At 41.0% G+C, this 8,446-nt stretch overlaps 1 pseudogene; it reads left to right on the top strand.

The window, feature by feature from the left end:
* Positions 1-3,080: 3,080 nt before the first annotated feature.
* On the top strand, positions 3,081-8,355 carry LOC121789459 (annotated as a pseudogene).
* The last annotated feature ends 91 nt before the right edge of the window (positions 8,356-8,446 follow it).

The raw sequence follows: 8,446 nt of genomic DNA on the forward strand, positions 1-8,446 counted from the left end.
TAATATGATATCAGAGCGGGCCCAAGTCGATGATGGCTTTCTCTTTATCTCTTATCTACCTCATGAGTGGAAGACCGACTAATAAATTACCCAAATCTTTCGTGACTAAAAAAATTCGTTATGATATAATTACATTTGTCCTGGATTCTCTCCACCGGACGTGCATGCAGCCTAATTTTCCGTTACCCAAATTTAAGGTAGTGTTCCTTCCCAAAGCAATAATTTCTGTTTTAGTTTATCAGCAAATTCTGCACCGTTAACTTATTTTGACTATTAAAACATTTAATTTAAATTTACTTATCAAATAGTAAAATAAAAGATTAAAAATAAGCTCGAAGTCCACCGTAAGAAATGACGTAAGAGAATACGTCGGCTTAAACTAACTGTTCAGTAGTCTGGCACTTTCTATGCGTCAACCTATATGCAAATACATACACATACACACGTTGTACCAGTATATCTTTGCAATATCTTTATTAAATAGTATCTTTATTAATTAAATAATAATTTGTCATATTTTTGATACCATTAGGATTTTTATTTTTTAATATTAAATTAGGTTATTAGAGTAAAGGATTAATATAAAAATGCATCTCAGTACAAAATCATGACCAAATTCTAACTATGAGATTTGTCAAATACAATTATCTTTTATCGTCTTTTATTTTTCTATAATTTATTTTTCTGTCATTATTCATCGGTTGCTCGACGGAATTCCTTCCACAAACGGAACTCCTTTATCCAGTGAATTCTCGCTAATATCTTCAGAGTATCATCTCGTGATGATCAAGAAATAAGAAAGATATGCTAAATCAATAATATATACTAAAATAATAGATATATGAAGATATTATGTAGATATATGCGTATCACATATATTAAGTATACTATATGTGATTTATAAGAATCTTTACCAGTATGTGATTTATAAGAATCTTTACAAGGATCCGTATTAAAATAAAGAGTCTGTTGCACTCCAAAATATAGATTATGAAACCAGAGAAATGATATGCTACATACCTTATGTGGACTCCTTATGTGAGCATCACTCTCGTTTAACGTACGTTTAACGTTGTTCGTTTTGATTTATATATTTAGTTGATTCTAATACATTAAAAAATATTGTTGCATTTTTTAATTTCACAAAATTCATAAAAATAAAGCTCGATTTGTTATTTTATTAATTTATTTGAAATTACAGAGAAAACAAGCAAATCGAGTTTTTTTTTAAATTTTGTGAAATTAAAATTTGCATTAACATTTTTTAATGTATTAGAATCAAACTAAATATATAAATCGAAACGAACAACGCTAAACGTGCATTAAACGAGAGTGATGCTCACATAATAAGCCCACATAAGATAAGATATAGTATAACATATCATTTCTATGTGAAACAATATTTTGGTCTATTTAAGATGTAAAAGCCTTTCAGTTTGGCTGTACTATGGAATTTTGTACACATGAATCAAAATTAGAGATTCATTATACTCCACTTTTATGAAATTGACTTTAAACAAGATATAACTGTGAATTGTAAGCACCATTTTTCACTACAGGTTTGAAACAAAAAACTAATCATATGGTCACATCTGCAACTATACACTATTGCGTACCACTTAATTAGTAGTACTACTTGTTAACTATATAAATCATTATTATTTTGAAATTAGAACTTAATGTTGTTACCTAATGTATTACTCCCTACTATACTATATATCACCACTTGAAAGTTTTTAGTGATGATGTACTTATACCGTGGTATTTGTTTGTTCTTTTATTACTATTTGTATATATAGTAATAAATCATTATTATTTTGAAATTAGTAATAAATATTGTCAATATGAAAATCATAACTATATAAATCATTATTATTTTGAAATTAGAATTTAATGTTTGTTCTTTTATTACTATATATATATATAGGCGAATTAGTACTCCTTAGCTAAAAGCGAAAATTATTACTGGTATTTGTTTGTTCTTTTTTTACTATTTGTGCATATATTGTTGCAAATTAGTACTCCTTAGCTAAAAGCGAAAATTATTGCTTTATTAAATCTATTCGTGGTTATGTATATTAAGAAATATTTCACAAGTTTAGCGTGCAAGTCTAATTGTTCCTCGTTCATTCAAGACATATTGTATAGTTTGAAAAATTATACTACCTCCATCCCACAAAGATGGTCTCACTTTGACCAGACACAGATTTTAAGAAATGTAATTAAAAGTGAGTTGAAAAAGTTAGTGAAATGTGAGTTATACTTTTATATATTAGTTTCATAATAAAATGTGAGTAGTAATGAGTTAGTGGAATATGAGGTTCACTACCAAAAATGTTAAAATGTGAAATGAGAAAAATTTTGTGGGACATGCGAAAATGAAAAAATGAGATAATCTTTTTGATCTTTTTGAGACGGAAGGAGTACTAGGCACCCTTTTGACTTATTAAGTGTTGTATGAGCATAGCTCAAATATTTTCATCACCTTGTCTTCATGCTTTGCCACATTTTATCCAACCGAACGACTCCTTCTCGGTTACAAGTTCAACTTCCACCCGTGTCATCGGTTGGAACCACTAGGGTCGACACCGGTCGAGGGTGTGATCAGAACCTGTTATCCGCTGCCAACAAATTTCACTAAATATTGTTAATAAAGCCTTCTCCACATAACACACAATTTATTTGCAAACTAGCTACACGTTCCTCATATTTTGGGGCAATCATAAGCAAATAGTATGTCAACTTTAATCCATTATTCTATTTTGTGGCAAACGATTGATCACCCGTGATAATCCGCTGTACCGGCGTCATTAGTGACGATAATTAGATCTTAAGTCAACCTCCCCTTGCTCATCTCATGTAAAAACACGAGGTTCACTGAACTTCTATTTTTTCTCCAATTAAAAATTAAATCAATAATCCCATACTAAAATTCACAACTTTTTTAACATTTTAAATTACATCAAATTCCCCATGTCCATACCTCTTAGAAAACAGCAACACAAAATCAGCACACAATTTTCTCTCTTTCTCTCTCACTCGTGTGTGTATATATATATATATATACATACACCTACAAAAACTCACATACCCATTCATTGGCATCCCAAGGTTGGGTTTGAATCATTTCTCTCTCTCTCTCTCTCTCTCTATTAAACAACAAAACACACACACACAGACACACACACTCTCTCTCTCTCTCAAATATAAGGAAGACAAGCCTAGAGGCTTTGCTTTCAAAATTCTGAGAGGGGGAAAGGAGAAATTAAGCAGAAGAAGCATGGTGAGTTCAGACATGGAGCAGATGAAGAGAAAGAAGAAAAAGAGCAGCATAGGCATCTCTTTCAAGTCGATATTCATGCATGCCGATAAATACGATATGGCGTTGATGGGATTGGGTTTGCTGGGCGCAATCGGCGACGGAGTCTCCATGCCTGTCATGCTCTTAGTCACAAGCAAGCTCATGAACAGCTTCGGAACTTCCCAGGACTCTCTGTCAGAAAACTTCACCCACTCCATCAGCAAGGTCAGTTTCTTCTCCATCGCCAATGTCCGAATTTCCCCTTTTTTAACTTTAACTTTTAATAAATAAATTAACCAGGCCTATTTATGGCATCCTTAATAGCTACGTCAGTCCTGGACTTAATTGCGGGTGATATTTTATTTTTATCCGATTCTCTCGAAACTATGCAAGAATTCGATTTATTTTCTTATTTTCTTGAATTTTCATTTCTAACTAAACATTTGTTTTTTTCTGGTTTATCTCTTTCAGAATGCGTTGGTTCTTTGCTACATGGCTTGCGTGCAATGGGTAGCTTGCTTTCTGGGTAGGTGAAATTTCAATTTTTCAAATGTTAATAATAGTATAGAATATGTAAATAGACAGATAGCATAGAATTTGACTTTGATTTAATTATGCTTATAAATAAAATGAACCATTTGTTTAGAGGGATATTGCTGGACAAGAACAGCAGAGAGACAAGCTTCACGACTAAGAACTAGGTACCTCAAAGCTGTAATGAGGCAAGATGTCGGCTACTTCGACCTCCACGTCACCAGCACGGCCGAGGTCATCGAGAGTGTCTCCAGCGACAGCCTAGTCATCCAAGATTCCATCAGTGAAAAGGTTCGTTAAAAATAAGTAAAGTTGCAAGCAACAAGAACAAAATTTTAAACGGACAATATTATACTAATGTTAATTTAAAAAAAAAAAAAAAACAGGTTCCGGTTTTTGTGATGAACCTGTCGACCTTCCTGGGATCGTACGTGGCAGCATTCATAATGCTGTGGAGGCTAGCGATCGTGGGGTTCCCGTTTATCATCCTGCTAGTGATCCCGGGGCTGATGTACGGGCGGGCGCTGATGAGCATTGCAAGGAAGATACGGGACGAGTACAGCAAGGCGAACGTGATCGTGGAGCAGGCACTCTCCTCTGTCCGCACCGTCTACTCTTTTGTTGGCGAGAGTAGGACTATTGCGTCCTACTCTGCCGCCCTGCAGGGGACCGTTAGCCTCGGACTCAGGCAGGGTCTAGCTAAGGGTCTCGCCATTGGTAGTAACGGCGTCGTTTTTGCCATATGGTCATTCATGTCTTACTATGGGAGTAGGCTTGTCATGTACCACAATGCTCAAGGCGGGACTGTCTTTGCTGTTGGAGCCGCCATTGCTATTGGTGGATTGTAAGAATCTCACTTTCTCCGTTACTTGTTAATTGTGCCATTTTTTTTCATCCGGAGAAGTTTGAGTCATTTCTATTTTTGACAAAATGTTGGTTTTAAATTTTGATATGATGTTTTTTAATTGGACAGGTCACTAGGCTCGGGGCTGTCGAACCTCAAGTACTTCTCCGAGGCAAGTGCGGCTGCGGAGAGGGTGAGGGAGGTGATCAAGAGAGTCCCCAAGATCGATTCCGACAGCATGGAGGGGCAGATGCTGGAGAATGTGTCTGGAGAAGTCGAGTTCAGACATGTCGCTTTCGCATACCCTTCGCGACCAGACAGTGTAATCTTTGAGGATTTCAACCTTCGGGTTCCTGCAGGGAAGACGGTGGCGTTGGTCGGGGGGAGTGGTTCGGGGAAGTCTACCGTGATCGCTCTGCTGCAGAGGTTCTATGACCCGGTCGGGGGCGAGATCCTCTTCGATGGGGTGGCGATTGACAAGCTGCAGCTCAAGTGGCTGAGGTTGCAAATGGGGTTGGTTAGTCAGGAGCCGGCTCTTTTTGCTACCACCATTAAGGAGAACATTCTGTTCGGGAAGGAAGATGCATCCATGGAAGAGGTTATTGAGGCTGCTAAAGCTTCCAATGCTCATAACTTCATCACGAGCCTGCCTCAAGGCTACAATACGCAGGTAAATATCGTTATTTCATCTGGTATAGCATCTATGATGGGCTAGCTGGTCTTGTTTTCACCGCTTTAATAAATGGCCTTGTTGGTGTTAACATAGTAAAAAAAATTTGTGGTATGGACATATTGACACATCGTTTATTCAACCAATCACAATTGCAAAAACCGTTTCTCTCATTCTTTTTTTTTCTGCATATGATTGATTAGACGCACCACATGACAATATATCTCTACCACTGTTAAGCTCTGACTAAGCAAACCATACATGTAGGGTTGACTGTTCTTTCTCTTCCGTTAGTTAAAAACAAATTTATTACTAAACGACAAGTGGATGCATCAATATAGCAACTTGGCTATGCTAATGTAATATTAATGGATAATGATGTGTAGACATTCTTCAATTTAATATAGTTATAATCCAATGTATGAACTGATGTAATGTTCTAGAACTTGATATTTATTTACCTAGTTGACTAACTGTTACACAGCATAACTTGGAACAAGAATACTGAGGTAAATCTTGGTCATTTTGATGAAATGTTTTCAATGTGGTCATTTTCAGGTTGGAGAGAGAGGTGTGCAAATGTCTGGAGGTCAAAAGCAGAGGATAGCCATAGCCAGAGCCATTATAAAGGCCCCCAAAATCCTCCTTCTGGATGAGGCCACCAGCGCTCTGGACTCTGAGTCCGAACGCGTTGTGCAGGAAGCCCTCGACAAGGCGGCTGTGGGGCGAACAACCATCACCATCGCCCACCGCCTCTCCACCATCCGCAGCGCGGACCTCATCGCGGTGGTGCAGAAAGGCCAGGTGATGGAGATCGGATCACACGAAGACCTAATAGAAGACGAGCACGGCCTCTACACGTCCCTCGTACGCCTCCAACAACCGAGAGGGACGACCACCACCACCCGGCCATCATCCCTGCTTCCACAATGCCAGGTTCCATCACTATCTCCAACAATGACATCTACAACACGAGCAGCAGAAGGCTGTCGTTAGCGAGCAGGACCAGCTCGGCCAACTCGTCGCGCCAACTCGACCGCACCAAGTTGATGAGCGGCGCGAGCAACTGTTCCGCCCGCCTTCTTTCAAACGGCTACTTGCCATGAACCTGCCCGAGTGGAGGCAGGCGACAATGGGCTGCATAGGCGCAATACTCTTCGGTGCGATCCAACCGCTCTACGCCTTTGCGATGGGGTCGATGATCTCGGTCTATTTCGAAAGGATCACCGTGAGATCAAGAGACAGACGAGATATACGCCCTGTGCTCGTCAGCCTAGCCGTCTTCTCCATGCTCAACATCTTGCAACACTACAACTTCGCGGCAATGGGGAGCACCTGACGAAGAGGATCCGGGAGGATGCTGTCGAAAATCCTCACGTTCGAAATCGTCGAAAATCCTCACGTTCGAAATCGGGTGGTTCGATCAAGACGAAAACGCTACCGGCGCTGTCTGCTCCAGACTCGCCAAGGATGCCAATGTGGTAAGTTACGGTGGTAATATTTTTGTGAATTATATTTCGTTTCCAAGCTTTATGATACTGACCAGAATTTAACTGACTGCACTTTATATTTACAAAGGTGAGGTCGCTCGTAGGTGACAGAATGGCCTTGCTGATACAGACATTCTCTGCAGTGACCATAGCTTTCACAATGGGCTTGCTGTGGCGTGGAAGCTCGCATTAGTGATGATTGCAGTTCAACCTCTCATCATCATCTGCTACTACTTGAAACGTGTTTTACTCAAGAACATGTCAAAACAAGCAATCAAAGCTCAAGAAGAGAGCAGCAAGCTCGCAGCTGAAGCAGTCTCGAATCTCAGAACCGTGGCAGCCTTCTCGTCCCAAGCCCGGATACTCAAAATGCTGGAACACGCTCAAAGAGGGCCGCGGAAGGAGAGCATACGCCAGTCCTGGTTCGCGGGGATCGGGCTAGGGACATCTCAGAGCCTCATGACATGCACCTGGGCTCTGGATTTCTGGTATGGCGGGAAACTAATAGACGAAGGGTTCATCAGCGCGAAGGCGCTGTTTCAGACGTTCATGATTTTGGTGAGTACCGGGAGAGTGATCGCGGATGCAGGGACGATGACCAATGACTTAGCTAAAGGAGCTGATGCAGTTGGATCCGTGTTTACCGTTTTGGATAGGTACTCGTTGATTGAGCCCGAGGATCCCGATGGATTGAACCCGGGAAGCTCATTGGGCGCGTTGAGATTGAAGACGTGGATTTCGCGTATCCAGCTAGGCCGGACACGATGATCTTTAGAGGCTTCTCGTTGAGCATTGAGGCAGGGAGATCCACTGCTTTAGTGGGGCAGAGTGGGTCGGGGAAGTCAACGATCATAGGCCTAATTGAGAGATTTTATGATCCTATAAGTGGTGTTGTGAAAATAGACGGCCGAGATATAAAGACGTATGATCTGCGGTCGTTGAGGAAACACGTTGCGTTGGTAAGTCAGGAGCCCACGCTATTCGCGGGTACCATCAGGCAAAATATAACTTACGGGGCGGATGAGGGCGTGGGGGAGGCGGAGGTGGTGGAGGCCGCGAAGGCGCCCAACGCGCACGATTTTATCGCGGGCTGAAGGACGGGTACGAGACGTTCTGTGGGGACAGGGGGCTGCAGCTGTCGGGAGGGCAGAAGCAGAGGATTGCGATAGCGAGGGCGATACTGAAGGACCCGGCGGTGCTGCTGCTGGACGAGGCAACGAGCGCGCTGGACACGCAGTCGGAGAAGGTGGTGCAGGACGCGCTGGAGAGGGTGATGGTGGGGAGGACGAGCATCGTGGTAGCGCACAGGCTCAGCACGATTCAGAGCTGCGACACGATCGCGGTGGTGGAGAAGGGGAAGGTGGTGGAGAAGGGGACGCACGCGGCGTTGATAGGGAAGGGGGAGAGAGGGGTGTATTACTCGCTTGTTAACCTACAAAGATATTCACATAATTAAGTTGATGCTGTTTTTTTTTGGTTAAATAAATGTTTCTTGTCTGAGATTAATATGCCGACTTTTTCTCCATTTTTGGAGGAGCAGTGGAATTGATGGAGGCTGTGTTAATTCCTTGCTCAAATCTGCAATGTTTTTGCACATGTAATGTGTA

Source organism: Salvia splendens, unplaced genomic scaffold (genome assembly GCF_004379255.2).
Source record: "Salvia splendens isolate huo1 unplaced genomic scaffold, SspV2 ctg245, whole genome shotgun sequence".
NCBI classification, from domain to species: Eukaryota; Viridiplantae; Streptophyta; class Magnoliopsida; order Lamiales; family Lamiaceae; genus Salvia; species Salvia splendens.